Source organism: Choloepus didactylus, chromosome 12 (genome assembly GCF_015220235.1).
Source record: "Choloepus didactylus isolate mChoDid1 chromosome 12, mChoDid1.pri, whole genome shotgun sequence".
In the NCBI taxonomy this organism is placed as follows: domain Eukaryota; kingdom Metazoa; phylum Chordata; class Mammalia; order Pilosa; family Megalonychidae; genus Choloepus; species Choloepus didactylus.
Window position 1 is genome coordinate 5,587,460 of NC_051318.1, and position 19,767 is coordinate 5,607,226.

Sequence of the window (19,767 nt, forward strand, 5' to 3'; positions counted from 1 at the left end):
ATCTAAGGAATTATCTCTAAGGAGACACCTTTACTGTTGGAGAGGTCTTCTAGTGTGAATTTCAAATGTTTCTGATTTACTTTTGATTAGCGGAAGCAGCACTTGATTTTATTTTATTTTTCATTGCGTTTTTTTGCAGCATTCTAGCTGGGGAAAATCGGGAGGAGTGAGTCATGAGTATGTTAGTTATTCATAATTCATAGTTAGTATCCATTTCCTGCTGTGATTTGAGGATCTCAAGATGAGGTCATTTTGGCTAATGATTTTACGTTCCAAGATTCATCATCTCTGCTCTGATAGGGTGATGAAAATGCTTAGGAAAATACAACTTTTAAAGAATAGAAGGATTTAGTGTGAAGTACCTATATTAAATTGTGATTTTTCAAACAATGTTTCAGGCAAAAATAGATCTGCTCTTTCTTTTCAGCAATTCCAATTTCACTTTTAAGGAAATAAGAAAGACTGTTGGAAAGTACTGTACATGGTAACAGATTTTTTTGTATTATATGCACTCTTAATGCACTATTGTTAGGTGATTTATATTTCTTAGGAAAACTACCTGGCTTTGTCTAATATTCATTGATGAAATTAATTTAATATAAAAGAACTGCGTCTTTTCCTTAAGAGATTTCCAGAATTATTTTTATAGAAATCTTCTTCAGGACCATGGTTGTTATATCCATCATGAGACCATATGATGTAGAATAAGAGTTAGAAGCATTAATCTTTGAGATGAAGAGGTTTGTTTTAATGAAAAGGGTCTTGCATATTTAGAGATCTGCCTGAAAACCTAATGCAGTGTGTCTGATGAGCTTTACCTTGTCCTCCTGGTGCCCTGTCCATCATATCCATTACATACATCATCCAAATCTCTTTGAAAGGAGACCATTGATCATTTCTTTAACAACTTCTATTCTTGTCATACCAGTGGTTGCCAAAATCATGGAGCTAGTGAGTGGAAATAAATGACCTCAGAAGTGTGGGCGAGCAATGACGTGTTCATGTCTGATGAAGGCATCCAAGTTGGGCTGTTGGCACTGAATAGTCTAACAATGACAACACTTACGGAAATGTTTGTGCGTGTGTGTTTGTGTGTGTGTGTGTATGCTTTTGCCATTCTATACTCATATTTTCTGTACTCAGATAATCAAATTTGTACACATATATGCACACACATACATACATAAATATAAATGTGAATGTATGTGTACATATATGCATAAATTCTTACTTTTTAAAATTACAGTATCAGTTACATAATAATTAATTTTTTTTTGCTTATTACCCTGTCTCCTAGATCAGTGGTATTCATTTTTTTAATAAATACACCATCAATAATTTTTCAAACAAGCCTTCTTTCTCTTCACATGTATTTTATTTGTACAGCCACACTAATATGTATTTTATCAAAAATATACAAAACAGAAATTTATAAAGGGTAAGATGTTTTACTCTATTTATTAACATTACCATAAAACTTTTTCTCTTGCTTTTTGTTGTGTGGGTTTGAAAATTTTGAAACCTTGATTTTATGCTTTTAGTGTTTCAAAAGTCTGGTTCTCATCTCATTTTATTTTGATTCTTGGCTTTAATGGCTTTATATTAGATATAGTGGGAAATCAGCACTCTTTCTCTCTTCCTTCAAGTGAATTTTATTGCACTGCAAAATCTGGTAAACTAAGGATTATGTTTCCTGGATCCCCCTGAGGCTAAGTCTCTGTAGGCTAATGAGATGCATTTATGTGGGTTAGAAGCTCCCATGCAGGAGATGCAATGGGGCAGAGTCCGTCTTCTCTCTCCTGCTGGTTTTGGGCCTACACTAAGTGAAGCTGAGATACCAGAATCTCCTTAGATACTGCAGAGGAAAGAATCCAAAGAGGTATGGAACTGGGAATGTTTATCTGGTTTTTGGTGTAAGATCCTTTCCCCTTCCCCTTTGCCATGTCCCTGGAAAGGGCCTAAAGGACACCCCTTCAACCAAGGATTGAACACTCTATTGGCTATGGAAGCACACAATTTTTAAAAATGCTAGGAAAAAAATGCTACAGGTGTCTCTGGTAGGCCTAGGAGAAAGGCTTTGAAAACTAGGCTTTGAGCCAGACTCCCCAATTTTGGCTTTAATGGGATCTCCAGTTGGTAGAGTCCCAGAGCTGTAATTCATCACCAGAGAAAAGTTCTCTCTCCCTGAAGTCAGCAGTAGACTAGAGTAGTGGTCAGAACGGTGTGAACCCCAAGAATCTCTGCTGGTGGCAAACATATCAGCAGATCCCTAGGCTTGAGCAAGTGGGCAGACTAGTAGAGTCCTGCTTGACCGACATAAGACAGAACAGACAAATCCAGATCTGGAAACAAAGGTGTGATCTGAGTCACATGACTGAGAAATGTAGTCAGGTACCCAGTTCCCAGACATGAACCAGTGTACAAATCCTTGAGGAAAGGCACTAAGACATCGAAACAAGGATGCATGTACAATTTTCCTTCTGGGCTTCCTCAAAGGGGTCTGCAGCCATTTATTAGAAAAACTGGATTAAGGAGAGAAAATACCAAGAACTTTTTGGGATTATTCATCACTGGCTTTGAACTATATGAATCTCTGAAGACAAAGAACTCTGCATTGGGGCTTTCAGAGCTCAGGTGTTAGGTAAAGTTTGGGCCCTAGTCTGGCTCACAGTGGCCCAGTGTCCACAAGCCTATCCCTTGGTTATTTCTATTTCTTAAGTCATAGTTGCAACAGGCAAACTTGGTCACAGGCAGAATCCTTACAATAACTACCTGACAAGTGAAGCGAAGGCTATCCAGGTAGAAGGGACCAGACGTAAGCCTCTGGAACTGCACCTCTAAAGTAACAAGGTTAAACACAGGCAGCGCTGCAGGCCGATGTGAACTGCAGCACACATTAGAGCCACATCCCAAGACATTAAAGTTTCAGGTTGGTGATGCCTATTTTATTTCCAAAAAAGGTTCACATTTCTCTGCAGAAGAAAGTGTCTAGAAGGATGGTGGGGGAGGGGGTTGAGGGATGGGGCTCAGGAGGGGATGTATTGTTAATCAATCAGATGGTGATTCAAATTGTAGATACTGTTCCAGGGATAGTCTCTTTCCTAAAGCAAATCACCCCTATACCTGGTATGTAGTTATTTTTCTGGAAAATCCTTTTTTGGCTAGTCTAATAAATAGAGAGTACTAGCAGCAAATCAGCTTCATCTGAGAAGAGCAGCAGCACATCCGTTTTATTCAGAGGGTGTTTTAGTCAGGCTTCTCCAGAGACACAGGATGATATATAATACATATTATATACAATATTATAGATATCTGTTTATATATAATATATATTATATACCTGTTTATATATATATGTAAATATTAATAAATTTAGTATAGGAATTGGCTCACGCAACTGTAGGGATTGAAAAGTCCAAATTCAGTGGGACAAGCTGCAAGTAGGGAATAGTTTTTAAGGTTTCCTTAGACCAAAAGTTTAAGAAGCACTGCCCTGGTTCCATCACCTGCTTTGTAATATTTATTGATGCCTTCTGTTCCTCTCTCCCAGGTATTTGCCCATTGACTTGCATTCTATTAAACTCTAACCACTTCTTCCACTTATCACGGCCATTTGAACCTGCATTTTGATGATTAAAGAGTCACCGTTACTCTTCCCCTTGTTTTGATCACTCTGTAAGTGAAAAGAGCTGCTCCCTCTTTTGCCAGATGGGATCTTGATGAAAGCCCTCTATCACCCTGGCACAGCCTGATCATGGCTGGGGATCCACTGATAATCGTTCCTCGTTGTGGTTCACCAAATGACGATGCATCAGTCCTCCTGTGGTCTAGACTACGTTTTCCCACTTTTTTGTTGATAGGTCTTCTGGGACCAAATCAAAGTCCACAACAATGTCATATTAGCTATACTAGATTGCAATATTTCACTATCTTGGGTTTCTTCTGTTCTACAAGGTTATTGGCAGGACTCAAATGTAAAATTACTCAAATGTAAAATTATGTCTCCCCTGCATTGGTCAGCCCAGTACTTCTGGCCTCCAGGTGTTACTTTCTCCTAGACTCTTTGTGCCCCCCCTAGAGCATGCATAGTTCAGAGATCAGGCAAAGGTTTGACAGTCATTTATATGCAGATTTGGGGTTACCCCACCCCCACCCATCCACTGTATCTGCCTCCATTCCAGGATTTTCCTCATAATTTCCAGCTATTATGGTAGCTTCACACACCATCCTCTCACTTTTCAAGCGATAAGACTATTCCTTTCTGCTTGAGCTCCTGCCAACCTGCTTCACAATAAGGCAGTGTCCTCAGGAGAAAAACTACAAATGTGGGTCTCACCAGTGCAACTGCCTTATTCAGTGTGTTATCTCCTCCACCACCCCCAGTTTTGTCTGATTTTTAGTTGCTCTCAGTGCCTTGCAATAGTTTTATTTTTTGAGCAGAATTTGTAACTATCTGTGTGTTAATTTAGTACAAGATAAACCACCAACATCAGACTGCCGTTTGATTTTAAAAGTATTTTATTTTATTTCTATGTCTAGTCCCTGGGCTAACAACTACTAATGAGTAAAAGATACTTTCTTTTAAAATTTTTAGAAATTATAATGAAATAGAAATTATAAGTTAAAGACATTATTAATCATTTGTTTATTTTGTTGACTCCATTTTATAAACACACATACATACATATATAGACATATACATATAAACATAATTAGATTTTCTTGTCCTTGAAGACAGAAATCTATTTCTATATGGACTAAAATAATGGATTGTGTGTCTTGTGGGAAAGCAATAGTTAAGGGAATTCCAACTCTTATATTCAGTGTCAGCACACTAGCTACTTTCAGGAAAATACCTAGTAAATCATATTTTTTAGCATGATTTTTAACCATTGAGATTCTGGCATTAGTTTTTGATAAATTTGACACTGCTTTATTTCCATTCCAGAAATTCCCTCCCAAATTCTCTACCAATTTTGTGGTAGAAAAATTTTTGTGATCAGAAACAAAGAAATTACATAAATAAAAATACTACAATTTTAACATTTATAGGTGCTTTTTTTTTTAATTTTGAGAGAATCAGGAAAAATGGAAAGAGTTAAAGAATACTAATTTATTACTTTGCATTTCTACAATTGGATAATAAGAAGAAATGTTCAAGACTTCTGTTCAACCAAGATGGTAGCATAAGATGCTCCAGGGTATCATCCCCCTACAGAATCCTTGAACAGCTAGCAAAACCTGGCAGAGCCATCTTCCTCAAAACTCTGGAAAATGGTTAAAAGGTTGCAACGGTGAGGCAAGTGCTAAATCAAGAAGCAGCAGCCTGAAAATTGGTAGGTGAAACTGTGGTGCCCTTGTAGCCCATGTCTCACCCTCTCTCTGCACAGTGGGGAACCTGCCTGTGGGCCCACTGTGGGTCCCTGGCTTTGTTCCACAGGGAGAAGAGTACGTCAGAGCCCGTCTGTCCTGTGGAGGCCTGAAGGACTGAACCAGGAGACTCAACTCAGGCTCCCCCTCCCGGAATTTGTCCCAAAGCAAAGAAGCAGCTTGCAGACAGGCAAAGCAGTGCAAGAAAGGATTAGGTCAAAGGGCCTGGGGCATTAAGTACAACAGAGCATCCGGGAGGGGGTTTAAGTTGATTTCAAAGGGAATGGAGGGGATGTTCAAACTCTTCTAACCTCTAAGTGAGGAATTCCTAAGGGGAAGCAAGCAAAGCCCAGGAAAAGAGGCAGGATCCTCAGATAAGACAGAGGACCCTGCACTGTGCACTCACCTGGGGCTGATCCTCTTGCTAGGGGGGCTAGAATCAGGAAGGAAACCACCAGCTGAAGCAGGGTCCATTTGCAAAAACCGTGAAAAGAGCTTTTGCTTTTGTTTGTTTTTCTTAGCTACTGACATGCAAGGTAATCTCCGTCATATCACTAGGTGGATGAAAAATTAAAAAAACAGACAACTCAGGCACTAAGTCCCAGGGTTAACACTTTAAAATATTAAAATATGCAGTGTGCAACAAAAGATTACAAGAAAAACAAAAACAAAAACAAAAAAAACAGGAAATGAGAGCCCATCCAAAAGAAGATAAAACCCAGAGTTCACCACTAAAAGGACCACACTAGACATACCAGATACAGACTTTAAAAACATGATCTTCAGTGTGCTCAAGGAGATAAGGCACAGAGAAAGAACTACAGGATATGAGGAAGACAATCTCTTTGAGATTCTCAATAGGAACCAAACATAAATACTGGAGTTGAAGGGCACAATAACTGAAATGAAAAATTCCCTAGAGGGATTCAATTGCAAATTGGTGCTGACAGAAGAAAGGACCAGTGATCTCAAACACAAGAAAATTGAAATGATTCAGGCTGAGGAGCAGAAAGGAAAAAAAAAATCGAAAAAAGTGAACAGAGCCTAAGAAACCTGAAGGACATCATCAAGCATACTAATTTACATATTGTAGAAGTCTCAGAAGGAGAAGGAAGAAAGAGGCAGAAGGAATATTAACAGAAATAGCGGTAGGAAACCTCCCAGATATAACAACAGACATGAATGTGCACATTCACAAAGGCCAATGAACCCCAAACAGATAAACCCAAAGAGAACTGTCCCCTGATACAAAGTAATCAAACTGCCCAATGCCAAGGACAAGGACAGAGTTTTGAAATGTGCAAGAGAAAAGCAGAGAGTTATGTACACGAGAATCCCAATAAGATTGTCTATTTCTCATGAGAAACCATGGAGGTAAGAAGGCAGGGGATGAAATATTTAAAGTGCTGAAAGAAAACAATTACCAGCCATGAATCTTATATCCGGTGAGACTTTCCTTCAAAAATGAGGGCGAGATTAAGGCATTCCCAGATGTTCCGGTTTGCTGATGCTGTTGTTATGCAAAATACCAGAAATGGTTTGGCTTTTATAAAGGGGGTTTATTTGGTTACAAAGTTACACTCTTGTGGCCATGGAAATGTCCAAACAAAGGCCTCAACAGTTGGCTACCTTCACTGAAGGACACTGATGGAGTCTGGAAAACCCCTGTTAGATCAGAAGGCATGTGGCTGGCATCTGCTTGCTCCCAGGTTGTGTTTCAAAATGGTGTTCTCCCAGGATCTTTCTCTCTAGGCATCGGGGGCTATTCTCTTAGTTTCTCCCAGGCAAACTCTGGAGTAGCAAAAGTCTACTTTCAACGGCCACCTTCAAAATATCTCTCTTGGCTGCAGATGCTCTGAACTCCTGTCTGAGCTCTTATAGGGTGCCAGAGATTTAATTAAGACCCATGCTGAATGGGTGGGGCCACATCTCCATGGAAACAATCCAATCAAAGGTATTACCCACAGTTGGGTGGGTCAAATCTCCATGGAAACAACCTAATCCAAAGAGTCCAACCTAATCAACACTAATATGTCTGCCCCCACAAGATTGCATTAAAGAACATGGCATTTTGGGGGACATAATACATCCAAACCAGCACACCAAATAAACAAAAGCTTCAAATTGAAAGAACATGACCCTATGCAGTGTATCTAAGTGGCATAAAGAAATAAAGACCTCCAGAAAAGGTAATGATATTGGTAATTATAAATGCCAGTAATATTGTATTTTTTGTTATAGTAACTCCAGTTTTTTACTTTTTTACAGATTCTAAAATGCAAAGGCATAAAAGTAATGATAAAACTATGGTTTTGATATACAATGTATAAAGATATAATTTGTCAGAAGTACAACAAAAAGGTGGGGGCATAGAGGGGTATAGGAAAAATGTATATGTGTGCTATTGAAGGTAAGTTGGTAACAAATCAAAAGTATTTGTTATATACTTATTACATTAAATTTTAGCCCCATGGTAGTCACAAAAAATGTATGAAAAATATACTCAGAAAGAAAGGAGAAGGGACTCAAAATGGTACAATACAAAAAAATCAAATAATTATGAAAGTATGCATTAATGAAAGAATTGAGAGTCAAAAGGGTATGAGAGTCAAAAAGACCAAACAGCAAATTGTCAGAAGGAAGTCCTGCATTTTCAGTAGTTACTTTAAATTTAAATGGAATAAACTCTCCAGTCAAAAGGCAGAGTTTGGCGGAAAGGATACAAAGCATGACCCAACTATTTTCTGCTTCCAAGAGACTCACCTTACATTTAGAGACACATGCACGCTGAAAATGAAAGGATGGAAAAAAAATAATGCAAATAGAAACCAAAAGAGAACTGGAGTAGCTGTATCAATAACAAATAAAATACTTTACATCAAAAACTGTTATGAGGGAGAAAGAAGGTCACCATATACTGATAAAGGGGTCAATTCAAGAAGAAGGTGTAACAATTATAAATGTACATGTACCCAATGGCAGAGCCCAAAAATATATGAAGCAAATATTGCCATATTTAAAGGGAGAAATAGATATTCCTGTATTAATAGTGGAGACTTCCATATGCCGTTTTCAGTAAGGAAATAGAAGATTTGAACAAGACTCTAAACCTAACATACATGTACAGATCACTTTACCCAACAGCAGCAGAATCCACATTCTTCTGTAGCACACGTGGATCATTCTCCAGGGTAGACCATATGTTAGGTCACAAAACAAGTCTCAACAAATTGAAAAATATTGAAATCATACCATGTATCTTCTCTGATCACAGTGGAATAAAGCTAGAAATCAATAACAAGGGAGAACTGGAAAATACACAACTATGTGGAAATTAAACAACGTACGTTTAAACAACCGATGAGCCAAAGAAGAAATCACGAGGGAAATTCGGAAATATCTAGGGGCAAATGAAAATGAAAACACAACAGACCAAAACTTAGGGGATGCAGCAAAGGCAGTGCTGACTTCCAGCCTGAGCCGATTACACACGGCATTTCAACACTGACTATTTGGTTCATGCACATTGCACAGATCACTGTGTACAGGTAAATTTATGTATTTTGTAAAAACCAGGAAAAAGGAAATACAAGCTTATCACTTTTCTCAAGAGTGCTATGGGTTCCTCCAAATGAGTCAGATGTGAGGAGAACATCCCGTCGTCCTTAGACTGCACACCACCCAGGGCCACACACACAAACGCCCACTGCCTCCCCTGAGCACAAAGCGGGTGCCATCCAGCCCGCGCGGCAGAGGCAGGTGTGGGAGTGTTTTCTCAAACGCTGTCGCCTGAGATGGTTCCTCCAATGTGCTCCTCTGGAAGGCAGGGCGGCCTGAGCTTTTATTTTGCATCAAAGGCACACGATTGAGAGCCGTTCTTTACTGTTTGAATAGAGCAAGGAGAAACAGGCAGGGAGTACACAGTGCTGGGCCAAGCGAGCAGGGATTCCAGAGAGGCTGGGAGGAGGCCACAGTGCTCTGGAAAATGGCCAATTATGCAGCCGCACTAATCATAAGCCAAGTGTAATTGCTGCTAGTCTCATCGAAGCTGAAGAATATATTTTACCTGCTTCCTGGTTTTCAAGACCCTGTCTGCTTTCTTAAAGAAGTTAACTCACCAGAGTCACCAGAGAAAGTATAAAACTTCCAAGAAATCAAAGATCAAGGCTGTTTATGACTTATAAACAGTAAGGATTGTTCGATGGTCATTTGAAGGTGTGCTTTTTGATACTGGTCATTTTGTGAGACTTGTCTTAGCATGAATGATAAGCAGCAAGGGAGAAGGTATTGACTTTTGAATGGTTGTTTTTGGGTGGTCCCAGGGCCTGAGTCCAAGGCCTAAGGGGAAGGGCCAAGCTCTCCCTGTGGAAATGGCACAGCAGGACCGGTTGAGGGAGGACCCAAAGGAAAACCACACTGTTTCAGCTCTTTGGAGGTTATGCATCATTGGGACACCAAGAAATGGTACCATCCACCTGAAAGCGGTTTTTTGGAGCCTGTGGATTGTGGGCGTCCACAAATGGGCTGCAGCAGCAAACCTGGGGAGGGAGTCCCAGGCAGATGTGATGCCCCAGGGGGTCTCGGGATAATTGGCTGAGCCTTGGCCATCTTGGCCATGGCCTGTAGTTGTGAGAGGGGCCTGCAGTCATCAACAGAACCAACGAATTCGTGTCAGTGTGGTATCAATCGAACCCATAGTCTGCAGAGACCTGGGGACATTTGAGTTAAACGTATTAATAAAATTGATGAATATTTGCTCTTTTCATTACTTTATGCAAAAGATATTGTGCAAACATTCCGTGAATTGCTTGTAATTTAATGTCACTCGTTAGCATTTATAAATTAACCAAACACACTTCAATTGAATAGTCTTACACTTGACTTATTTCTATTTATTTTTCTCACTGTTATCAGCTTTCACATCTCTTTCTATTTCTCTATCACGTACAGTGTTTTTATGAACACAGAATGAAACAAAGAAAGCTGCTCATTCAAGTACGCCTGAAAAACAAATATTGGTCATAGTAACACTTTCTTTGAATATATGTTCTATTCTTTGGAAATTGGAAAACCACTGAATATATGATCTTGTATTTGTATTACAGTTATTGTTTCACAGCCCTTTCGTAACTTAGATCTCAGTTTATCTTCCCACAAAGTGAAAGCTGGGCCAGGCAGATGCTTTGTTCTCATTTGATTAGCAGGAGACATACAGTTACTTGATTTGGGCAAAATAGTTGCTGAACAAGCCCGGGTCTTGGAACCAGATGTGGAAGAACCAACTGGATTGGTTGATTCAGTAAATATCTGGAACCTCTTCCCATGTGAGCCAAGTACCGTCCTAGGAGCCGGCTCTCCCATGGTGAGCAAATCAGGTAAGAACCTGTCTTTAAGGAGCTTGCTCTCTAGAGGGTGAGACCCAGATGATGAGCAAATATAAATGCAAAATACATGGTGTGAGAGTTGGCGTTAGGGTTGGGGGATAGTGTGTGTGTGTGTGTGTGTGTGTGTGTGTGTGTTGGGGAGCAGCTGCTATTTTAAGCAGGTTGTAGAGGAAACTTCCATGAGCAGGGATCTGAGGAAAGCCCTGACAGACTGGAGGGAGAGAGACAAGTGGGTACTGGGGGAAGCGGGAAGAGCCAGCACCAAGCCCTGAGACCCATCTGGTGTGTTGGGGAAGGCAAGGAAGTGGGATAGAAAGGATGAGAAGGAGAATGGAAGGACATGAGCTTGGAGAGGTGCAGAGATGTCACTGAATCTTGGTTTCTGACTTCTCGATGATGCAACTTTTTCAAGATGACATTTTCACTGGCTTTGCCTGGAGGGGCAGGGGTGAGGAGAGAGTGGACTGTGAGGAGTGGCAATTCTCTAACAGTGGTCTGTTAGAGAGCAATTCTAACAGGCTCCTGTGTTCCCAAAGAGCTGTCTTCAGTGCCTCAATTTAAAATTCAAGTGTCTCCAGATAATTCTCTGTGAATGGCTTCACATTGTCTGCTGCAACAGTTTTCAAAGTGTGGTGCAAGAAGGAGGTTCAGTTTCATCTGGAAATTTGTTAGAAATGTAAATTTTCAGGTACCATCCCAGACCTGCTGAACCCAAAACTCTGGGGGTGAGACCCAGAAATCTGCTTTAACAAGCCCTCTAGAGGATTCTGACACAGGCCGAAGTTTGAGAATCTACAAATACAAAACCAAAGTGCTTCCTCAGGTGTTCAAGGACCTGCCCACCTGGTCTCCTTCTGTATTTCCAGCCCCTCTAGTCATTCTCCCAAAGGCTCAGCGAACTCCATCTTCACTGACCCAGAGTCCCATGGTTATGCAAGTTCTCCTCTATTTCTTCTTCTTTTGCTCATTTTCCAGAATGCTTTGCCAACTGTTCTCTTGGTGAACTGTCACTCAGTCTTCTATATCCAGCTAAGGCGTCTCCACATGGCTCTCCATGGCTCATTGTTCATAAACATTAGCCCATATTGTGACCACTTTCCTTGGAGTGTGGGAGTCAATTATCTACATATCTTCTTTCCTTTCTAGACCATAGATTCTGTGCGGGCTGGGGACCGTGTTTATAAGCTTTGTATTATACCTGCAGGGCCAACACAATGCCTGGCAAGTAGGGCATGTTGGCCTGTGAAGGGCAGGGAATAAAGCTGCCAACAGCTGTGATATCTCAGCAGACATGGTGGCCCCATCATGTTAGAAAAGTCAAGGTTGGCACTGGCAGAAGGGGAACCTGAGCACAGGATTTTAGTGAGGGGAGAGAACCCTGGGTTCTGGACAGAAGGAAAAGGGTGTGCCAGCCCTGGGATCCCAGGAGGAAGCTTAAAGGCAGAAGCACAGCTGGAAAGGGATGCCAGGGAGCAAAAAGGTAATATTGTTCATGTTTTTGGGGAGGTGGCCAGACTAAATGGCCACACTACATGGGGGCCTTGCAGCCGGATAATCTGGGGTTGAATCTTGACCCCCACAGTAAGTTGTGTGGCAAGCATGTGTTATTTAGTCTTTCTGAATCTCAGATTCTTTTGATAAAATGGGAATAATTATAGTACTTAATAGTGGTAAATAAGGCTTATTGAGAGTTTCTATAGGTTATCCCTTTTAATCATTGAGAGTTTCTATAGGTATCCCTTTTAATCTTTGCAACCACCCTAGGAAATTGGAATTTGAATATCCCATTTTATAGCTCAGAGAGACTCACCTGCCTAGAGTCATTTGGGTAGGACTAGAGACTGTCTTACCAGCCTGACTCTAAATTATTTGCCATTGTTCTGTACCTCCTTAGGGGCCTGGGAAGATGAAATGCGGTAGTGTATGTATAGCACCCAGCAAGGGACTAAATGATGAGTGAAATAATCCCAGGCCATGGGGAGGAATTTTGGGGTGAACATCAAATCTCTCCTTATTTCTGGTACCTTTTGTAGCTATGGAAAGCATGTTCTCCTAACTCTGCTGTGCTGGCCTATTAGCCATCATCCTCACCTTTCTGTTCACCTCATCCTCACCAGCATGTCAGCAGCATCCTCACTGCCCATTGGCCATCATCTCACCTGCCCATTGGCTGTCACCCTCACCTGCCTATTGGTCATCATCCTCACCTAGGAGCCATCATTCTCACCTGCTTACTGGCAGTTATCCTCACCTGTTAGCCATCATCCTCACTTGCCCACTGGCCATTATCCTCGCCTGCCCATTGGCCATCATCTCACCTGCCTATTGGTCTCATCCTCACCTGAATATTGGCCATCATCCTTACTTGCCCATGAGTCTGATCTTCACCTGTTTTTGGTTGTCTTCCTTAACCTGCACATTAGCCTAATCTTCACCTGCCTATTGGCTGTCATCCTCACCTACCCATTGGTGGTCACCCTTACCTGCCCATTAGCTATCACTCTCAGCAGACTATTGGCTGTCATCCTCACCTTCACATTGGCCTCATCCTCACCTACCTATTGCTATCATCTTCACCTATCAGCATTCATCCTCACCTGCCTTTTGGCTGTTATCTTCAACTGCCTAGTTGCCTCATCCTCACCTGCCCAATGGCTGTCATCCTCACCTGCCCATTGGCTATCATCTTCACCTATTAGCCACATCCTCACCTGCCTATTGGCCTCATCCTCGCCTGCACATTGGCTGTCATCCACATGCCCATTAGCCATCATCCTCTCCTTTTAGCCATCTTCCTCATCTGCATATTAGCCATCCTGCTCACCTATTTGCCTTCATCCTCAACTGCCCATTGACCTCATCCTCCCTGCCCATTGGCCTCATCCTCACTTGAAGTTTCTATTTCAGAGTCAATGGCCTTAATCCATTTGTTAAATGTGATGTTTCTAAATGGCACACAGTTGGCATCCTGCAAAAGTCCTGAGAGCCTTCCTCTCCGTACTCCTGGCAGGAAGTCCAGGGAGGCCCTACAGTAACTCCTGGCCTCCTAAGCTTCTTGGAGTGGGATCTTCACCCTGTACATCAGTTCACAAGAAAAATCCTTCCAAAAGAGTTGTGGCAGGCTCCAGATATTAAGACAATGCAACAGCTCTGCACTAACTCAACAGGAATGGCCTCCATTAAAAGAGAAAAAAGGCAGGCACATCCTGCAAGGATGAGTTATTCCCAGACTGAGAGAGCTCTGTCTGGCCACGAGGGCTTCTGGAGCAATGCTGAGCAGGACACTGGGATCACAGAAAGTGCAGCTTTCACTGCTCCCACTTATCGTTCCTTTAGAGCTGTGGGAAAGGGTCAGGGGCAAATACGGACACTGCTGGCAGGCGCAGGACCACTAAATGTGCTTGATTCCCACAGCCATTGGGGTTTCTCTTTATTTATTCAATGGTTCAGGTTTTTTAAAGTTGAAGTGAAATTCACATAATACAAATTTAATCATTTTAAAGAGAATAATTCGGTGGCATTTAGAACATCCTCCATGTTGTGCAGCCACCACTTCCATCTAGTTCCAGAATATTGTCATCACCCCTTAAGGAAACTCTCCCCCTTTAAGCAGTCCCTTTTCATTCTCCCCTCCCCCAGCCCCTGGCAGCCACCAGTGTGCTTCCTGTCTCTATGGATTGCCTATTCTGGATGTTTCATATAACCAGAATCATATAATACATGACCTTTGTATCTGGCTTCTTTCAGGTAGCATATGTTTTTGAGGTTCATCCATGTTGCAGCATACATCAGAACTTCGTTCCTTTTTCCTGCTGGATAATACTCTGTTTTGCATGGATGGATCACACTTGATGTATCCATTGCTCCATGGGTGGACACTGGGCTGCTTCCACCTTCCAGAGCTTGGGAACAGTGCTGCGATGGACATTGTGTCCATGTACTTGTTGGAGCAATGGCTCAGTCTGAACAGTTTTGCTTTGGTCTTTACTTTTCACCTGGTGTTTAGCAGGTTAGTGAGCTATGCAGCCTGGCTTGGACCTGCCCTTTGGCCAGCTTGGGCAAGCCATGCCCATGCCTGTCTTTGTGCAGAGCCAAAGTGGGCCCCACCTAGCACGGACAGGGAAGCTGGAGCCTGGAGTCTGGAGCCCCTGGGGAGTTGGAGGGGACCCTCTGTGGGCTGTGTAGCTCTTTCAGATGTCAGGGCGATGACAGGTCAGGACGCACAGTTCTGGGCCTCTTGGCAGCTGGTGATGCCGGGACCAGCCTTTCCCTTCACACAGTGAACACTGAGAGTGGTTTCACTGCCAGGCCTCACTAGTGAACAAGCCCGGGAAGGTCACCTTTCTGAGCTGGATGCAGAGGCCATGAGCTGTGGTGCCTCGGGCTGCAGACCTCCCCTCTACGCCCTACTCGGTTGGCTCAGTCCTTTCCAGAAGGCTACAGAGCCTTCCATCCTGAACCGCAGGATTCCAGAGAGGCAGCCTGGCCAGTTACCTTGGCAACCTGATGATGTAATGTGTTAAGACTGCTCCTGGGCTGCAGTTTAGTGGTTTCTAGATGCTGCTGTCTCCTCCCAGCCCCCATGGCCTGCAGGGAAAGCAAGAGCAGAATAAGCAGCAGTGCAGCTCACTTTTAATGATGCCGCAGTGGTGTCTGCAGGGTGCATTTGCATCACTGAGCTGCATGCAGTTTGCCCGGGGGCACCAAGATTATTGCGGGCAGATTGGCTTTTGCTGGGGGCACCCCCAGTCTGGCTCGGCTGCTAGCAGGCTTTCCTCCTTCTGCTCGTTACTCTTTCGTTTGGATTCCCTGCAGCAGTTCAGCAATAAAGTATGAACGTGACTCTCAGTAAAATGGATTTCTGGGAACATCTCCACCCTGAATTGAACCTAAAGTGGATCAGAGGATCTTATCCAAAGGGATTTCTTAACAAAGCAGCTGTTCTTTGGCTCTAGTCATTTTCCCCCCGTAAAAATTGTTAGGGTTTTGAAAGAACATTTTAAAAAAATGAAGGCACTGGAGAAAAGGTCACGCCAGCCCCTTGCACACGCTGCTGTACAGCCCTTTCTGTCTGGTCCTTGCGGGGAAAATTCCCCTCCAGCATATGGATACTGTTTTTCCGAGCTGAGCCGACCTCACTGGCGGCGGCGGGAATCCTGGTGTCTCCGTCCAGGAGGCAGGAGACGGGAGAGAGGGACAGCGCTTGCTCCTGCTGCTGTCCCGGCCACTGGGCCAGGCCCGGCCGCGGCGTCTCCGGCCTCCTCTCCCGCCTCCCCTCCGCCCTCCGTCTTCGGGTCGTGCACCGGGTGTCTATAAATAGACACGCAGATGCTGTCACCTTGCCAAGCATCTCGGCATAAACTGAGACCTTAGAACACATCTACATGTCAGGAAAACACTTATATCAGCATGTCACAAGCTGTGGTCGCATTCCTAGTTCTCTGATAATAAATGATTAATATAAGCATATAGCGAATCATCTGGCAAATCACCTTAAAATGAGTCGCACCACAATTTCAGGGACTGTTTTGCATTTCCATTTAAGCTCTCTTTCATGCAGAGTGAAGGCAAACGGCGTCATAGCATGCTGTAAGGGGAGACTCTACCATAGTTCAAATGGGGAAGGGGTTGGGGAAATGAATGATTCTGAGGTCTGGGAAATGCAGGCATCCAAAATCCAAAAGTTGTGTCCTGGCAGTCAGAATCATGTTTATGTCGGGAGCAAATGGAGTCAGCAGATTCCATTTCTGCACAAATTTGCAACCATTCATCAGCGGAAAGTGCAGCAGTAAAAAAGCAAGGCAGAATTTTCTGTTGATCCTAGCAGTGCGTGGATTAGAAATCTATTTAATGTGAGTTTCAACAGCGCTGCAGTGTGAACCTTAGCTCAGAGGGAACAAACTGGACAGCTATGGAGGTTTTACCATTTGCAGACCAGGATTGACAAGACTTGGGTTTTTATGAAGTCTGGTTATCCTTAGCTAGCATGCAAAGCTTTCCAAGTTATAGTGTGTTTTTGTGCAACTTATTTATACCAAAGGGGTTTGTACCTAGTTTCATGTTTTGCAAATCCAAATGGCACAGGTGATTTCTGTCAACCCTGGAGGTGTGTTGAATTTACTTTTCCTTTTAAAGGAGTGGTGGTAGGCAGCCTCCTAGAGAGCCCCAGCACCTCCTGGCACCCCTGCCCGGGTGTGAGCCCCCTCCCTGCACTGCAGGAGTGAGGCCAAGTCATAAAAGCCGCCTCCCCACCTCCCTCTCTCTCTCAGGTCACTCACTCCGGGGAAGCCGGCCCCCAGGTCAGTGAGACACTCGCAGTCTGTAGAGGGGCCCACGTGGTGGGGAGCTGAGGCATCCCCCTTCAGAGAGGGGACTGTCTGGGAAGGGACTCCCCCAGCCCCAGTCCCCACGTGGCTGCCGCCCGGGCCCTCAGCTTCACTGCAACCTCCCAGGGGCCCCGAGCCAGAGCCACCCAGCCAGGCTGTTTGCTCCTGGACTCCTGGCCCCAGAAACTGTGAGATGATAAACATTTGTTATTCAAAGTGGCCACCGACTGAGAAACACTGTGAAATGTCACTTCCTGAGCTGAACCCGTGAGTCAGCCAGTAGACGCGTGGCCGGCTCAGTCACCGGCTTGGACGTGAGCTTTTTCAGTTTTTCCACTGCTGTCGGCCTTGCCTCTTAGCACAGCTAATTAGTGACATGAACCACTCCATTTTCATGCATTCTGTTACAAAACACGTCTGGGCCCAGGTTCAACGCTTAACACTGCTCTTCCTCATTGTTGACTCACTCCATCGGGGCTCATCTTGGTGAGGACTGACGCACCAGTGCTTCTGTTTGTTCTATTTGAAACCCGGCATTTCCTTCCTAGGCCTTATTTGATTTTGCTACAGAATAGGACTACAAATTTCAGCATATGTAGCTCTTTTATTTACATATTTACTTCATTTTAAATTTATCTTTAATGCACTTTATTTTTTTAAAGCAGTTTTAGATTTACAGAAAAAAATATGCCTTGAGTCTTCTAATATAACTAATCTGGTTTTCTCGCCACTGATTTCCTGGGACAAACTAAAGCAATTAATCTCTAACTTTAATACATTGGTTAAAACTTAAACTGATTTGCAAATATAAAAAGCACTTTCAACTCAAATGTAAAGCACTTTCCCTGAAGTCTTTTAGGGAAAAGGAAACAACACACAACAGAGCATTGTATATCTTGCAGATTTGTCGTCTTCTGCTGAAAGCCTGGCTTCATTTCAAGAGGTTCTCTGGGAACGGTGAGACTTCCACGATGTCCAGGTGGAGGCAAAGCAGGGTCTTGTGACCCCCTGGCTTCTGTAGGGTTGTCCTTTGTTCTGTGTGCTGCCCGGGCTGTCCGCTGGTGCCCATTTCTTCACCCTTGTCTTGGTCTTTGCCAGTTGTGCTCCGCCTCTGACTTAGCCATGGGTGCCATGGAGCCCCCCGAATTCTGAGGATAACTCCCTCTTGGTTCCTGCTGGGCCTCGTCCACAGCCTCACTGCAGAGCCCCACCCCAGCCAGGGCACTGCTCTCTGCCCAGGCCCCCAGCCCGATGCCCGGGAACGGCCGAGTCCCGTCCCTGCTGCTTGGAGCTACAGGTGGCCCAGGACAGCGAGTGCGCCGGCCTCCCTGCCCCACTCTGCCAGGCAACCGCGTTTCCTTAGCGTGGCTGTGAGCGAGGCTGGTGGGGGACAGTCTGCAGACTGCAATCTTCCATCCCAGGGGCCCCACCCGGCCTCGGTGCGGGTGTCAGTTAACTAACATTCACCATAAATCCAACAAGTGGGGCCAGGGAAGGACGACACCCAGAGAGGAGCACACCGGCTCACATGTGCATGGCCTCCCCTCCGTGTTTCTGTTTTCATTCCTCTCGTGCCTCTTTTCTCTCCTGGCTCCCACCCCCCTTCAACTATGTGACGTCTTTATTCTACCACGGAACTCAAGCATCATTGACATGTTCCTCTGGCAGAACCTACCTGGAAAGGGCATTTTCTCCACACCATATGGAAGAAGAAAACACATAGAGTCCAGGTCTGGGAATAAAGGAATTTAGAATCATTGTCAGACTGTATATTGCTATAAATTCCTATTTTGAGTGTCAGAAGCAAAGTACAGCCTCCATCTTTTTCTCTCTCCATCTCTCTCTGACAGATCTTAATCTGCCATGCAGATGGTTGTCTTAGGCCAAATTGTGTGGAGACGATGAACTCATACAGGCAAAAGAAAACTCCATATTCATAATTTTCAAAATAACCCAGTGCATCCATCTCTGTTACTGTTTTTCATCACTGATTTTCCCATCATGGACCATCAACTTCAGAATCAGGTGGTGGTACATGATTCTAATTCAACTTTATTCCGTTTGTCATATAAATTCTTTAGGAAACTCAGTGTTGTTCCTGCATTTGCCTCCCTCCAGCACTTGCCTCTCATGGATAGAACCCCCTTTTCCACGGTACTGGGGGGTCTGTCTGTAGAGTTGAGTTGACCCGAGAGCAGCCAAGCTATCGCTGATGTTCTCGGGCATCTGCGAGCATCTGCAAAGTGCACGCAGTGCCGCTCGGTGCTGGGACGGCGGTTGATGAGTGGACTGCCTCCAGGATGCCTGAGACTATGGAGCCTGGCCTTGTGTTCCCCCCCACATGCCCGCTCACAAGCCCTGGTCATCTTCAGGGAAGGAAGTGGTCCCAGCCAAGCCTGAGCTCTTAATCTTTGAGAGCCCTACAAGATGATCTGTTTTATTTCTGTCAAAGAAAACAAATGTGCTTCCCCAAACGTAGCCCAAACTGTGAAGGTAACTTGTAAACACCTTGTGGGATCCACTGACATGCAGAATTGTGAGGCCTCCTATGACAAGACTCCTTTTCCTCTGGATGCTACAGTGGGTTGGAAAACTCCCATCACCCTAGACGCAGAAGCATAACCAGCTGTTCTCCAAGGAAGCGGAGACTGTTGGGGAAATCTAATTAAAAACAGAATCTCCTGCCA

At 43.8% G+C, this 19,767-nt stretch overlaps 1 long non-coding RNA gene across 2 annotated transcripts in view; it reads left to right on the forward strand.

The window, feature by feature from the left end:
- The first annotated feature begins 10,549 nt into the window (after positions 1–10,549).
- LOC119507112 overlaps positions 10,550–19,767 on the forward strand; it is a 50,642-nt gene continuing 41,424 nt past the window's right edge. For both annotated transcript variants that reach the window (XR_005211140.1, XR_005211138.1), the window contains exon 1: positions 10,550–10,745. This is a non-coding gene — a long non-coding RNA (uncharacterized LOC119507112). The remainder of the gene's footprint in view (positions 10,746–19,767) is intronic.